This window comes from Ceratotherium simum, chromosome 1, assembly GCF_057802395.1.
Source record: "Ceratotherium simum simum isolate JZ-2026a chromosome 1, ASM5780239v1, whole genome shotgun sequence".
NCBI lineage: Eukaryota > Metazoa > Chordata > Mammalia > Perissodactyla > Rhinocerotidae > Ceratotherium > Ceratotherium simum.
This window is the reverse complement of record NC_141900.1, coordinates 100960158-100976259: the sequence shown is the minus strand read 5'-3', so window position 1 is coordinate 100976259 and position 16102 is coordinate 100960158. Positions and strand designations below refer to the sequence as shown.

Genomic DNA, 16102 nt, shown 5'->3' with positions numbered 1-16102 from the left:
CGCATCCCATCTCTTTTTTAATCTAATTTTTCTTCTTTCCTTTCATCCAAACATCTTGAAAATATAGTCTACATATGCTGTCTCCTCTTCTTCACCTTAAATTCATTCTTCTAGCCACAAAACTTTGGATGCCTCCTCCAAAATTCTACGGAAACCACTCTTGTAAAGGGCGTATGTGATTATCATATTGACAAACCAATCAACATTTTCTAGTCTTTATATTACAGGCTCTCTTTGCTGCATATGACTTTTGGATTCTCTTGATCAAAAAGACACCCCACTCTTCTCATTTTGCTCATTTCTTTGTGAGCTCCAAGTTTCTTTGAAGGCTTGCTCTTCCTCCATCCGTTAAACATTAATCTTTCTTGGTATTCTGTGTCCAGCTGTTTTGATTCCTCTGCTAAATGACTCTGAAACATTTCAACCTCTAGCATTTCTTCAGAGAGTATGTGCCTACTAACACCTCTTAAATTTGATTATCAAGCTAATTTCTATCTTAAATTTTTGTTCAGTATATATGAATCTGAATCTTCAAATATCTGCCTACACTTGCTTCCCTTCTCTGCCTATATTGTTGGCCTCTGATTCACCAAAGATAGAAACTTGGAAGAGATCCTTTATTCTTGTCTCTATGTTTTTGTTGCCTCACATCTCCAACTATCCTTTCCTTACTGTTTTTTCTCTATAAATATTTTAAGAATTTATCATCATCCCTCTCTTTCTAGAATTGTGGGCCAAGTCTAGGCCCTAAGTCATAAAAAACACATGGAGAAAAAATGAAGGGCAAGCCTCATTGGGGAGAGTCAGTGAATGAATGGGAAATTTTTTATGGAGTAATCAGATAAGGCTTCTGTAAAGTGGTTATCATTTGAGTAGAAGCTTGAAGGAACTGAGTGTGCTTATACTGCAAACAGAATTTTAGGCCAAGGCAGCAGCAGGTACAAGAAATAGCAAGGAGGCCTGTGTAGCTGGGGAGGAGTGAGGGACAGCAGGATGTAAGGTCATAGAGGTGATGGGTGTAGGCAGATAAATAAGGCAAGACCTTATAGTCCTTGTAAGGACTTCAGAGGCTTTTACTTTGAGTGAGATTGAAGTCCACTGGAGAATTTTTGAGCAGAAAAATGATACGTTCCTTCCTGATTTTCAAATGATTACTTGTGCTGCTGTGTTGATAACAGACTGGGGCAGGAAGAAAGTGCAATAATAGAATCGGGGAACAGAACTGAAGGCAGCTACTATATAATCTAGATGAAACAGGATGCTGGATGGGTGCAGGCATTAGTTGTGGACATGGTAAGAAGTGGTCAGATGTTGGATCTATCTTAAAGGAACAGGTGGTAAGGTTTGCATGCAAATGTGGGAGACTCCAAAACTTCTGGCCCAACGGGAAGATGAAGTTGCTATTTATTGAGATGGAAAAGATTCCAGGGAAAGCAGATCACAAGGTCACGGTTGGTTTAAAAATCAGTGGTTTTGCCTCGCTCCTTAGCATGGCAATCAAGAATCTCAATAATCCACCCTCTGCCCATCTGAACCCATATTTCTTGCTACATGCTAACTCTTAGTTTAAGCTCTAGCAAAACCCAATCACCAGCTAATTCTCCTTTAACAAACATTGTTTTTGACTTTGATGCTTTTAATTATATTAAACTCCTTAAATGAGATTTTACAAAATAAATTATATTAATACTTTAACCTCTTTCAAGAAAAATTCCCTGAACTTTCCTTGGCGAATTAGGTTATCTGTTCTCTATGATGCCATAATAACCTTCATGTTTATATAATTTCACTGCCACATGGTGGAGTAATCCTTGTATAATCCTCAAGTTCACGCCATGCCCCCAACCCAGTTCCTTAGTTGTGAGCTACTTAAAGGAAGCTCATTGTTTTATATAAAACTAAAACAAGCTTGTATTTAATAAATATTTGAGTGAGGGAGTATGTAAGGAAGAAAGGAAGAGAAGGAAAAAGGAAAGAAGTATTTTTGTCTGCCCCACTAGGAAACTCAGGTCCTTCAAAGGACTAATGGGGAGAAACTCTTTAATATCCTCTTCATTAAGACAAGTTCCTATGCCCTTCTGATTTATACTGAGATGCCACCTGAGCTTTCTCCAAATCTGGAGCTGGGGACACTCACCAATGTGCTTTGGACAAACAATGCCTCTCATAAAGATGACCTGATCTCAGAGACCTAAGAAGTACCCGCGTCAACATTTCAGATGTTTAAGTCTCACATGCAAATGAATCTTTAGTGGTGGTATGTGCTCAGCTCAATGCATATTTATTGAATGACTGGGCTCTCTCATTCCCTCTAAACTGAGCTACATTTCAAGTCTTATTTTGATACTTAGTCTATTAGACTTTTCCAGGTCTTGATCTGTGTCACTGTACATTAGAACTATTTGAGAGGGCCATGGCTGAAAGGCTCAATGTTGCTATCTTAGTCTGCATTACCACTCTAACAGAATTGGTGTCAGTCCACTTGTTCAGATTGCTTCCTTGAAAAGACATAGCCGGATGTACTAGGTTAGCCTTCTTGCATTGAAGGATTTTTGCCCCAAATTTAAAATTTAGATTTACATGCAGCAGACAGAGTATTTTTTTTTAATTTATTTTTTTGTTCCTTCTTTTAGATACAAGATGTCTTAGTAATAAAGAAAAAGAAAAAAGATGGCTAATGTTCTCTCCCTGCCTGAATAACTCAGAGTTGCATAAGTGTTTACGAATAATGAATGTCTAATTGAGGTGCCTGAAATATGAATAACTGTACTATTTCATACTGCAGCAAGATATAGAAATCTCTTTCTGCAACAGGATTTTTATTTCCCCATTTCTGCCTTCTGTTATTCCACTGTTGAGTGTGAAACTAGCACAGATAACACTTCAGAGCTTCTGATGAAATCAATCTCACTTTATTCTGTACCAGCTAAGCCATCCAAACAAAGAAAAAACATGGTAGGGGGAGATCTCCATGAGTTGAGAACAAAGTGAACCTTAAATCTTGATTAATCCAATAAACAGAAATAGAATCACAGGGTTTAGATTTTAGACTCAGTGAGAAATCTTTTTGAATTAAATTGTTGGCATTCCAGAAGCTGATTAACATGTTTCAAGCTGTTAACAAAACATCTTGATTGTCTCTCTTTCCTTGGTGAATCCTTGCCATGCTATTGATAAACTGCTAAAGAGATCTGATGATTTCCAAATGTATGTCCTATCAACAGGAAGAAAGGTTCCAAAGATCTTACAAGTTCTCGTGGAATGACAAAAGGCCAGCATTCTTCCTGTATTTTACTCATTGAACAGCACACCTGGCCTGCTCTGAGTCCTCCTCCCCAGCACTGCAAGGAGCACAGAGGGTCCTGGTTGGTATGTCTGGGCCTGTCCACCCACACTTCTCACTCTGAAGCAGAGAAAGCTGGACTATGAGCGGAGGGAACCAAAGCCGGTCTCCAGAGCGCTATAGAGAAATCTCTGACCAAATCAGGCAGATAAGGCAGTATTTTGCTGGAATTGCATTGTTGGGACATATCCAATAAGCATCCTTAAAACTGGGCCACCTCTGTGTTTTCTTCCAGGTCTAATGGGCACTGTTTGAGAGTCTAGCACTCAAACCTGGGAAGAGGTTAGGATGCTTGCAGGTTACACAGCCTCTCTCCTTCCTCGTGCCTGATGCCCAGTTAGTGCTAGTACTTTTAGTAAGAAACAAATATACACTGTTTGTTGTCCAAAACACAACTATTTGGTTTCAAATTTCTCTTTTAATTGTGGAAATTCAACTACAACAGTTAGAATTGAAAACCAAAGGCATTTATTGCTCCTTTGACATCCTCTTCAGAAAATTATTTTCCATCATAAATGATTGTCTTGAATTATATGTAGAGAAGACAGAAAATAACAATTTTGAAATAATTTGTCAAATAGTTTTTGTTTTACTTATTCCAATACCTGATATGCAGAAGACTGGGGAATAACTGAATCGATTCCCTTGGCAGTCTTAATTGTGTGGGAGATCAGAATTTGCCACTCCAAAATGTGTCTCTTCAGCTTGATTATTTTAAAGAAAAAAAGCCTCAGAAAGAAACTTTGACCTCCTCCCTAACTGCCTAAAAGCATTTAAGATAGAAGGCCTGTCCCAGGAAGGAGCTATCACCATAGATAACTCTAAATGAGGTAGACAGAAAGGTACCTAGCAAGGCCCATTTTTTATCAAAGTGCTCTCTTGGGTCACATTGTCTATAGATGGCCCAGCAAACATTTGTTTGCCAAACATTTGCTTTTTCATTTCCTTGTGAATTGCCTGCCTCCCCTTTGAAGTCTCAAATCACTGTCCCCTACATCCCCCTTTGTCTTTAGCTGAAGTTGGTATTTAAGGTGGTAGCTTCAGCCATTTTGGTGAATTACTTAGATTTCCTGAGTTTTTCTCATGTATACATGTTATTAAACTTTTATTTTCTCCTGTTATTCTGTCTCATGTTAATTTAACTCTTAGACCAGTTAGAAGAACCTGGAGGGTAGGGGAATATTCTTCCTCCCCTATAATAGGTTTCCAGGAAGTATGGCCATTCTTCTAAAAAATAACAAAGGGAAAGGCCACATGTAATAATGCTGAATCTTTCATTTTGAATGGAAGAAACAATTCAGTGATTGATAGTGATCATACAATGGGATATTATTATTATTAATGCCAGATTATTCCCACCTCATAACAAACAGAGATCCAGTTTATGGCATATCTAGTAGATCTCAGACATTTTCTATTTTGCGGTTGAGTTTTATTTCTGTTATTCATTTCCTTTCACTTTGTACTGACTTCCCGCTTTTTCTCCATGTGTGTTTTGAATATTAAGAGTGCTAGTGACTTAAAAAAATATTGCTTCTGTCAGTTTCTAGCATATTGGTACTGCATTTCAGTAGTTTTTTCTTATTTCAATTCTTTTCTGGGAGATAGAATGTTGGTCTCATTGTTTTGTTCCAATCTTTGGTGTTCTCACATATATAATATTTCAGGTACAGTTATGTCTTTTTTGCCTCCCACCTTGTATCACACAAATTCTGAAACAAGACTGAAAGAGCCTAGATTTTGGCTAGGCTTTTAGTGTAGAAAAACAAAAGGATGTGTGTTTTAAAACTGTATTATTATATGTAGATATTTAACACAATATCTTTATTACTCTTTGATTATTTAAAACAAAGATAATAAGCATGGAAAGAAATCACAAAGTCAATATATACTTCTCAGAAATAAAATAGAGAAATGTGTCTGTTTGTGTTCTAAAACACCAGTGGGAAAACTTAAGCTATGCTCTATAACCAACTCAAATATTATTCCAATTGTTCCTAAAGAAAAGCTCACATAGGCAGGGAAGATGTATGGAGAACAGAACAGTGAGTTGATTTGAAGTCAGAAGAGTTTGTTTCAAATGCTCAAATCTGCTTTCTATTAGCTGTGGCCTTAGGCAGGAATCTAAAGTTTCTGAGAATTTGTTTTTTATCCATAGAAATGATTTTTATTACTTCTAAATTCTTTCCTCAGGCTTTTATAAGGATCAGATGAGACAATGTGTATATGCCAGCATTTGTTTCAATATCTGTGAGTATCTACTCTCTGCCAGGCACCATCCTAGATGTTAGGTATACACAGATACTTGAGACATAAGGCTTATGTTGAACTCACACCCAGTCAGACAAATAAGTCTATAACACGGTACTGTATACTCAATTCTGAGGTAGAAAAAAACATGGTGCACCTTGAAAGACAGAGAGAGATACCTCATCTCACCATTGTGGGAGATTAAAATCGGCCACCTCAAGATATGTCTTTCTACCTTGGTTATTTTATTGATAGACTGACAGGGTCCTTGCTAAGACCGAACATTTATATTTATAAGGGAAATCTCCATTTGTAAAGGTATCTCCCTCTCTGTATGAGGAAGAAGAGGGGACGACCCTATCTCTAGAAACTTTTATCAGTGCTGAAGGCAAGGACTTAAATCTGCATACTCTTGTTTTTGGTAATCTCCCATAGCAGACTCCCCCCCACCCCTCAACATCCTCCTTTGTCTTTACCTGAATATGCTATTTCAAGTGAAAACCTCCGCCACTTGTAGAGAAACTCAGCTCCCTGGTTTCTCCCATGTATACATGTTATCAAGCTTTGTTTGATTTTCTCCTGCTATTCGGTCTCATGTCAATTTAATTTGTAGCCCAGCCAGAAAGGACCCAGAGTGGGTAGAGGATAGTCTTCCTCCCCTTCACCATCAATGATGACTTTTTGGAAAGGTGATGCCTGGACTCACTAGTGGAAAATAAGCAAGCTTAATGTTGATGCTGTGTATGGAGAATGACCTATATAATATAAGTCTGGAGATCAATGGGAACTGCTTATAATTTAATGGAGTCTGAAGGTAAGATGTGGAAGGACTGGGGCAGGGGCAGTGGCAGCACCCTCTGGTTTTCTCGCCTCCCTGGGCCTCGTTTGTTGTGGATTGCCAGCTCTCCCATGGTGAGGAAGGGCACCATTCCTGCCCTGTCCGTGTCTTCCTCCTGTTGGTACTATTCCGAAGCTCGGTTTAATCCTCCTCCTTTAGCAAGCCTATTTGACCCTATAGGAACGCATGGCCTTATTAAAATGTAAAAAGAAGAGGCTCTAGCTATCATTTATGAATCTCTAACATCCCAGACGCATGTAGACCACAGAAGGATGTGGTTTCAACTTTCACTCTCTCTAGTACAGTCAGGGAGGAAGAGTAGAGGAGTCAACAATACCTTTCATCACCTTAGCAGTCAATTCTATAAGGCTTATCTAATGTTCTAAGCATCAGTTGAAAGCAAACCAAAACAAAAAAACTCAAATTAATAATCCACTGAAATACATATGTGCCAGAAACTAGCTCGGGAACAATTCACAAAAATGTGTGATTATGCATTGTCCATACTTATGCTCAGGCACAAACCTTCCAATAGAAAATAATTCACCCCTGGGGCAGAACAGTCTTCCTGGCTGCTGATGTCTGGTGATATGGAGGTAACAGATATAATTCGTACACGGATCCTCCAACTGAAATAAATAGCATTGCCCACTGATTTTAAAGTAGAAAACAGATACAAAGAAAGTAAATTCCAGAAGCTGCTGAGAAGGAAAATAAAGCAAAATAAAAACATGCAATGTGAATTCCTTACATTGCTAAGAAAATAAAAGCAGCTAAGAAAAAGTAAAATAAAAGTGACCTTTGGGTGAAAACCTGGGGAATAAAGCTTTCTGCATTTTGTGTTTACATTTTAACATTAAAGAGGCAAGAACAATAAAAGTAGACTGTCTTAAATGTCACGGTTTATTGTCAGCAGTATTCATGTCAAACATATATCTCAGTTTTAAAGCAAGGGGATAAATAAACAATGTTGATTGCTCATTTGCAGAATAGAGAGAAGGCAGTGTGCTAACAAAGGCTGGACTGCTCGGAATTGTTATTAGCGACAACATTTTTGGAATTAGTTTTGGAAGGCAGGAGCATAAAAAAGAGGCAATTCAATTTTTTTTTTTTTATTCCTCTCAAAGAAAAATGCGTGAAAAAATTCATTAATTTGCTGAAGGTATGAAGACCAGGTTCTATTAATTCTAATAAGCATGACCTAACCAGGTTGTAATAGAGCTATTACTAGATTAAATCCCCTCAATAGACTTGGAAATAATTTGGCTTGTTTTTTCTCTGGTTGAATGAAATAAGGGGAAGGAGGCAAATAGGCAGAAAGCATGGAAGCTTTCTCTAATTGTAGAAGAGTAGATACTGAAGAATGATGGGGAGTCACTCATCTGGTATAGAGGAAATGTAATTATAGGGTTCAAGGTCTATTTTTCACGTCTGGTTGTTTGTGCCCCAACCTTTCAAAGGAATGGACCCTGTGCAGTGCCCCTCGCTGGGCAGTGTCCTTCATACGATCAGCTGATGTGAGTTTCCCAGACAGCGACTTGTGGACATGCCCTGCTCATTTCCGGCCTTTGTTTTTTCTCATAGGCTACACTGCTGCAACTGGGACACAGAATGTCTTCCTTGTGGACCAGACTCGAGATAGAAGGACTGATAGAAGGTGTTCTGTTTCCCAAAGGCACCTGTTACCAATTGGATGCAGCAGCTGAAACTGAAGGCTTCCTCTAAGAAAGAAGTATCCTGAGATAAGAGGGGCATGCTTTACTAATTCAACATCATTATCCTATGGTACCTGTTCCACAATTTTGAAAGCACTGGGAGAACATCAATACCATGGGGCCATTTCCCAGTTGTTCTGCATGTACATTCTAGAAAACCGATATTAAATTTTTAAATTTATAGATGATGATGATAATGTTTGTTCTTGCTATTTATTCTCTATTATTGAGTGGATCCCTATTGGCTACATCAGTGACTAAATAACTTGTGAATTAATTTTTCAGAAACTGAAAAATGTTAGCAAATATTCACTCTTGATTTAACAAGTCATTCCAACATAGAAGAAACAAGCACTTAAAGTTTAAAATGGGTAGAATAATATATGTAATAAATATGATTCAAATTTATTCATTCATTCAGAAAATATTCCTTGACAATTGAACATGTGCATTGTACGTGTTGAAGAAGAGCTTTGAGATTGTGTGAAGAATTCTATTTTAAGATAAATACTTCTGACATGGTACAAATCATTCACAAAAATTCTCCACTTTCTTGGCAGAGATGTGAAAAATATTAAAGCCTCTCTTTGAATAAAATTAGCGTATACGAAAGGGATAATTAAACATTTAATCTCCAAAACATACCATTGGCATATATTCTGGATTGATTTAGAAAGAAAAATTCAACTTGTAAAAACTTTGATAAATATTTTCTCCTAGATATTCTGGCTGTTTTCAAAGTTATTTGATAGGAAGTATCTCTATGCACAGAGTAAGAAGTGGTACAGACCACTAAGAATCTGTAGTGATCCGTTAAGATCAAGATCAAGGAATTACGATCACTCCTGGCTACAAGGTGAGAAGTTTCAGAGATAACAGGGTCCTAGAGATCATCTAGTCCAAGTTTCTCATGACCAAATTGAGGTAATTGGGGAAATTAAAGGGAAAAAGTGGTCCACAGTCTCTCCAAGGGCAAAAGAGATATCTAGTTCTTCTAACTCTGCATCAACAAATCTACCAAGGCATATTTATTCTGTACCTCTTCTCCAAATAAATATTTATCTAAATATATGTCTTTGCCAGTTCAGATGTGAAGTTTTCCCACCCCATATGTCCTAAACTTTATGGGGCAAGTACCAAATAGCATGGTTTTCAACACTGTGTGTAAAGTAAAATTACAAAGCATATATTACAAAGATACATTACAAATACATTAATTGATTATTCATAATTTACCACTCTTTCAGATAATCAGCTATTAATATTGTGATGTAAGAAGAGTGTTAGAAAATTAATATCACAGAGATATTTCCAAGATGGTAGCAGTGGTTAATGTAAGAGCACTGATTCTAACACAGCTCATCATTTTCTCAGTGGCAAATAGTAAGATATTTGCTACAAACATAGCAAAATAGCAACTTCCTAAAAATCATTAACTAAAAAGTTCTTCATCTCAAATGCCCTAAATCTAAAAACTCCCTTTCTGCAGTTAACTCTAGTTCATACTCCTAAACCAAAAGTTATCAACCACCATACTATTATCAAAGAGCCTTTAAAGGCAGTATTTTTAGAAACACAGTAGTGAACCCATGGGACACAATTGTAATTCTAAGCATACTAAACAAACCTCGTTTAAAACCCTTGATGTGCAGAGTGTTTGGAGAAATTTTATAAAAGCATCTCCTAAAGTGAAAGTATATTCTGTTGGCCCTAAAGATGCGCCATGATAAAGAGAGTCTCTCTGATTTCCCTAGAGAGGATCACAGAACATATTATTCGATTTGTGTGGAAATGTATGTGTATGTGTTGTGTTCATAGCACAAGTTAACATCACACCCCTTGGGAAACAGTATTCCAAGGGAAATCCAGCATAGATTTCTATGGAGAACACAAAAGAAGGTATTAAAATTCCAACATTATAAAATTTGATGCCATAGCAGAAACATAGAAATATTATTCGCAAATTAAAAAGGCATGTCTAAATAAATTTATGAGTCATTCCTTGGTGAATATTTTTCCAACATTCTATCATTTTTAACAATGATGCAAATGTGTCACGTATTGCACATTTAATTGTTTAAAGCTCCTAATGAAGCCAAAATTTTGATTTATTTTGAGAATTAAAATAAAAAGAATAAATTAAAACTCACAGTATCAGTTAGATGACAACTCTCATTCAGTTGGAAAGGTGAATACAAAGACTTTTTACTGGCCTTAGAAGAAATCATTTAAAATATAATTTTAAAAAACATTGGAAATTTATAGAGCTAAGGGGAAAAAAACCAATATTTTTTTATTCTCCCTAATGTCCAGAACAATTGTCTTTGGCTTTTCTGAGGATCATAAAATTAATAAATAAGTATTAGATTGTATTCTCTAAGATCTAATTCAAGTGTTATAGAGACAATAAGAACATAATAATACTTAAAAATCACTGACATAAACTTTTTCGTTTGAATTGAATGGAGTTTGAGGTGAAAAGACTTGGGAAACATTTAAGTTAATGTAAGTAGCAGTCCAATTATGCAAAAATCATTAAAATTATTTAAAATGTTATTTTATTAATCTTTCAATTATGATATTTTTATCTTAGATGATGATGATAAAGGAAACACACATACACATTGGCAAATATACAAATTCTGGCAATCACTTTTTAGGGAGGCATTGTTTTTGTAATGACAAGCGTATTTCATTCAATCCTTGCTTTAAAATATTAACATGTGCAGTGTTGTTTTTGGGAGTTGAAGGTAATTGATGAGAAAGAGACTAATATTTAAATACAATGCAGTTTGTGTAGATTATTTCATTTAATCTTCACAACAGCTCTGCTAAATTGTATGATTGATTTCATTTCACAATATAAATGGGGGACCATACCTCCAGGATTACCCTGTTATAATCATTAATAGTACTCTCTTTCACTGTCAAAACTTCTTTGTTTGGATGATAAATTATATAACCAAAACCATAGAAATCAGGAAACTGAGATGCAGAAAGTTTAAATAATTGACTAATACCATACTCATCCTTGGTCGATTTTATACTGGAACCTAGTTATGCACGAATGCAACTCATTCTCCTTCCACTACTCAGCACTGCATAAGTGCTGGCAAAATCAGCAGGTGTTTCCAGAAGAGTAATTCAATGATGAAGTACAGCCAGTCCAAATAGAAATGTCAAATATCCTGAAATGCTACATTAGAAAATCATTTTTCTGGATTTTTCTGCTCTCAAGGATCTTCTCTTAAAAGGTAAATGGTCCTAGGAGGTAAATGGTAAAAGGTAAATGGTCTCCTAGGAGAAGTAACACTTTAACCAACGAATTTGCACTAAAGTAAAGTGAATCACCAGTGAACGGGAAAAGGAGAAGATTAAGAGAAATAACGAGCAGGTGGTAGAGGCTGGAGAAGGGAAAGAGGGAAAATAGTGGAGGAATCTGCCAACACGGACAGAAGCTCACCAACTGGGAACTTTAGTCTCTTTCAGAATTTAAGCCTTGAGGTTATAGTCTAAGGGAAGAGCTTCCTAATAAGGGTTAAGAATACTACTTGATCTGGCAGATGCTGGCTGCCAGGAGTGGGCAATATGGAAGAGAGGAATGGATCAGGGACTGGAGAGAGCAGAGGAGCCAGAGGCATTACTGGCACAAAGAAGGACAACGTCCTCATGGAAGCATTGTGATTGCTTTCCCAATCAGAGCATATCAGCTACGGTTCTGGGTTTAATTAGTTGTGACTGATCCTTCTAATATTTAAAACAGAAAGAGGAGAAAGAGTAGAAAAAGGAAAAGGAAGTGTTTTACAAATGTAACTAAGGGACAAGAGAATTGAGGGTGCAACAAACGGGAGATTTTGCTTCCAGGGGTAGCAGGAACAGACTTCTGAAAAGTAGAGTAAGGTATGATTATTTGAGTCACCTAGGAGCCTGCAAGAGGCAGTCCCACATGTGTAAGTAAGGAAGTGTGAACTAGAGAAGAGGTTGGCCCTATGCTAATTCCTGAAGCTCCCTCCTGACCAACAGGAAGCAGAAAATGGTAAAAGTAATGATTTGACCAAGCCAAGGCATCAAGGCGTGGCAACACTCATTAACTTCAGTGGTGTCTTTCAAGAGAAGGTGAAGACTGTGGCTCTTTTTAAGATACAAGTGTGGACATTAAGAGATCTGTTTGAGCAGTCTTTCCAGATGTCTATTATACACATATTCCTCCCAGAAGTGATCATCAATTATGTGGCCTATAAACGCAATCTGTTCTCCCTGCTGGAGGAAATAAAGGATAAATAACTTCAAAACAACACCAACACCACTACCCTCTGCCCTAGAGAAGACAACAGGTTCCTAAAATGGGAGGAATTATTCAGGAAGCAAATCTAAAAAAGAAAAAGTCTCTGAGGAGCAGCAAACATTGAAGGATCTACTAAGTACACGTAAGTGGCAAGAGGGTGAAAAGAAAGAAAATTATTCAAGATCTGCCTCACTCAAGAAACTCTGAGATTTCATGATTGGGTTGCTCTGGCTATCTAAGCATGAATCAGACTTGACTCAAACCTTCCACCTCTTTTAGGTTCTATCTTTAGGCTAATTCAGAGCAGCACTGATCCTGCTTCATCTGGGATAACTGAGCACGAAGAGTGTCAGGTCTGAGTAGAGGACATGGATTTGTGTCCCCACACCATTGCTCCCTAGGTGTACCACCTTAGAATCTAAAGTGTAGGCTCTCAGTTAATGTCTTCTTGAGTTTCTATATTTATTATTTCAATCTGGGGACAGAAATGGGGACAATAATAACTCTTTTTAAATCAGGAGTTCTTTAGTAACCAGGAAGAGAAATTTAATCAAATTAGTTCAGGCAAGAGGAGGTGATTATTAGAACCAGAAAGGGAAATTTCCCAGACTCGAGCAGAAGTGCAGCCGGAGGTTAGGGCACATCGGAAGCGGCAACCTGAAGGAGAAGAGGAATGAGACCAGCAACTTTATCCATCCTGTCTGTCGATCCACATGGTCTCGTGTCTTCACTTCTTCACCAGCCTCTGCTTCACTCCTCTCTGTCTTATTTACACATGGCCCATCATGGTTCCCCAATAGTCCTCTCAGTCCCCAAATCTATGTCACATAAATAAAACAGAAATTCTGATGGCATCAGCTGAGATAATGGGTTCCCTCTAATCATCTGAGGCTGGTGGAGACAGAAGAGGACCATGTGGTAGAATGGCTGTCCTTTTTGAGCGTTAGCAAGAGGATGAGTCCTCGAAAAGGCATGTGAAGTAGAAATTTGAAAATTTGGCAGAAGAAGTGATTGGCACTCTAACCTAACATTCTACCTAACAAGGTTGTTGTGAAGATAAGTGACATTTAGAATACACATGAAAGTATTTTATAACCTGTAAAATACTATATAAATGTACGGTAGTGGATACCTTATACAAAACTCTCAAAGGTTTAATATCTGTGCCACCCTTTAGAAAGAGTAACGCATCTAATTGCTACGGACTCAGAATGACACAAGACTGGGAAACCTTCAGTGAATTAAGAATGTAGAGATAAATCCTAAAAACAGATCACAGGAGGTAGGTATTTTGCCAAAACAAACAGACAAACAAAAACAAAAAACTTAAAGCACTGGGGTCCAAAAGACATGATAGAATTATAAGTGGATTTTCCATTTAAACCTCACATTTCCTCCAGTTTTGTCATGTACTTGTTCCTGACATCAAGGTTGTAGCAAATGGATTTGTATTGCTGGGATTCAAACACTAAACTCCATTTTATAAATGTGTGTCAATCTGTCATCTGAATCCATATTTGCATTTGTACTCTGCTTTTCTTATCTATTCATAAACTCTATGTCTCCAAAGTATTGAGGAATATCATTTAAATACATGACAAAATTTGAAGCCAATGTTTATCAACATAATGCTCAACTGAATTTGTTCTTTTCTGTATTTGTATAATTAGTAAGTTACATTCTTTTATCCTTCTGTGTTAGTATATGATCTTCTTGCTTTCAGATGCTTATATGGAGGATGTAGCAGATGATTCTTGCCAATAATGAAGTAAGAAAATAGATCTTCAGTATTCCTGGCTTCCCTTATATATATCTTTTTTTCTCTGTCTTTGGAATTCTCTGTGGCTTTTATCTATCTTTGAGATATGTAATATCATGCTGCACTAAAAAAAAATCTATTCTCAATAAATGCAGATTGTTAGCCATTTATATCTTAGCGTGAATTTCAGCCAACATGGCTCCTCTCCCAAGGGCATTTGCATATGAAATTTATAATGGAATAAAAATCTTTGCTTTTTAATAAAAATAACCATATGTGGATTTCTTTTTGGTTTTTTTCTTGGTGAGGACATAACCCTTGTCTCTGATGCTTGCTACCTTGACACATACTGAGCTCATCAACTAGGGTGAAGGGTGGCCCTGCACATGGGTGTCTTGTATGTACACGCAGAGGCAGAGCAGCATGAGGATGGGAGATACAGCCAGTTGCATGACAGTCTCAAACAATTAGGTAGATAGTATGGGATGGAGTGGGCAGAGAGTTACATGCAGTTATGCACAGTATACCACTGATAAGCAAAAGAGACCTTTGGGAGCCAAAAAGTAAGTACCCCTAAGATTCATCACATAAAAAATGTTGATAAAATGGGCCATAGGCAAGTGTAAATCTATAACGATAGCATGGACAATGCTTTCTCCCAATGAATACTACCTCATGATTTCACTCCCATGCACGACCATGCATTGTATCAATAGTTGCTGGCCAAACAGCTAAGAAACCATAACTTTTGTTTTATGGTCTTTTGCTTTTGAAACACCTTTCTTTTTGGAAATGCATTGTTATCTATATCTCTATATACATAGATAGAGATATATTCTATAAACTACAGAGAAACCTATTATGAAGACATTTCTCAAGTCCCATCACCCAGTTTAAAAAAAGTTAACATTTTAGAAGTTTAATTTCAGATCCCTCACTCTACAAATATGAGTAGATAAACAGAAAAGTAGCTCTAAATAATTTAAAGTGGTATCTTGTACTAATTTAAAACAAAACCTATTTTGGTATAACTGTACTTGAATTGAATGAGAACAAAAAAGAAACTATTGATCTTTCTTCGTAAGAGAGACTAATTCCTAAAAAATCAAAGACAAAATAAATTTGCACTTTAAGTTATAGCATCTATGGCCTTCTACTCTGAAAGGTTAGGGAAAAAGAAGTACATACCTGTCTAATTCTCATAATTTGGTATTTTTACATTCTTGCATCTATAAATTTCATACTGTGTTCTACAACTGTTGAGTTGTTTAGTCATGGTCTTATATTTAAATAGATTCATTGCTCAGCACCAGGCATTTGACCATGGTTTCTTTCTTTTTTTCATTCATCTCATTGTGGATAGGATTGTATTACTTGTATTCTCAAAGAGGTTGCGTGCTTGACATAACCCGACTTGCCCAAATTCGTCAAGCATAAAATTCATCAGTCATGTTTTCCCATAAAACTTTCTAAGGAAACATTTTGTGAGTTTGTTTCCTCTAATTAAAGTTGTTGGAGATCTTTCGATATCATGACACTTCTTTTAGGGAATATTGCATCCTCTTGACATCTAGGAATATATGTGTTATTTCTTTTCTCTTTTATATTTTGCTTCAGGTTTCCTAGCACTGGGCTGGCATGAGTCATAATTATTATTTGGGTATGGCCAGTTTCTTGTCTCATGTTTTTCTATCTGTATTCATTTTTTGTTTGTTTTTACTGACTTTTACAAAAGAGGAGTGAATTAAAATTTTCATTACTTTGACATCTTTAAGCAAATTTTTTGATAGTTTATAGTAACTCACCAACTCTTTCATGCCAATAGCCTGATTAATGTCATATTATACAAAGAGCAGCTAATTAAGACTAGATTTAGAAAATCAAAACTGTTTATATTTTTAAATTTATATCT

The 16102-nt window shown here is 36.7% G+C and overlaps 1 protein-coding gene across 1 annotated transcript in view; it reads right to left on the bottom strand.

Annotated features, from left to right (window-relative positions):
* CNTNAP2 (contactin associated protein 2) overlaps positions 1–16102 on the bottom strand; it is a 1356851-nt gene that overhangs the window by 1309290 nt on the left and 31459 nt on the right. The gene's annotated exons all lie outside the window — the stretch shown is intronic.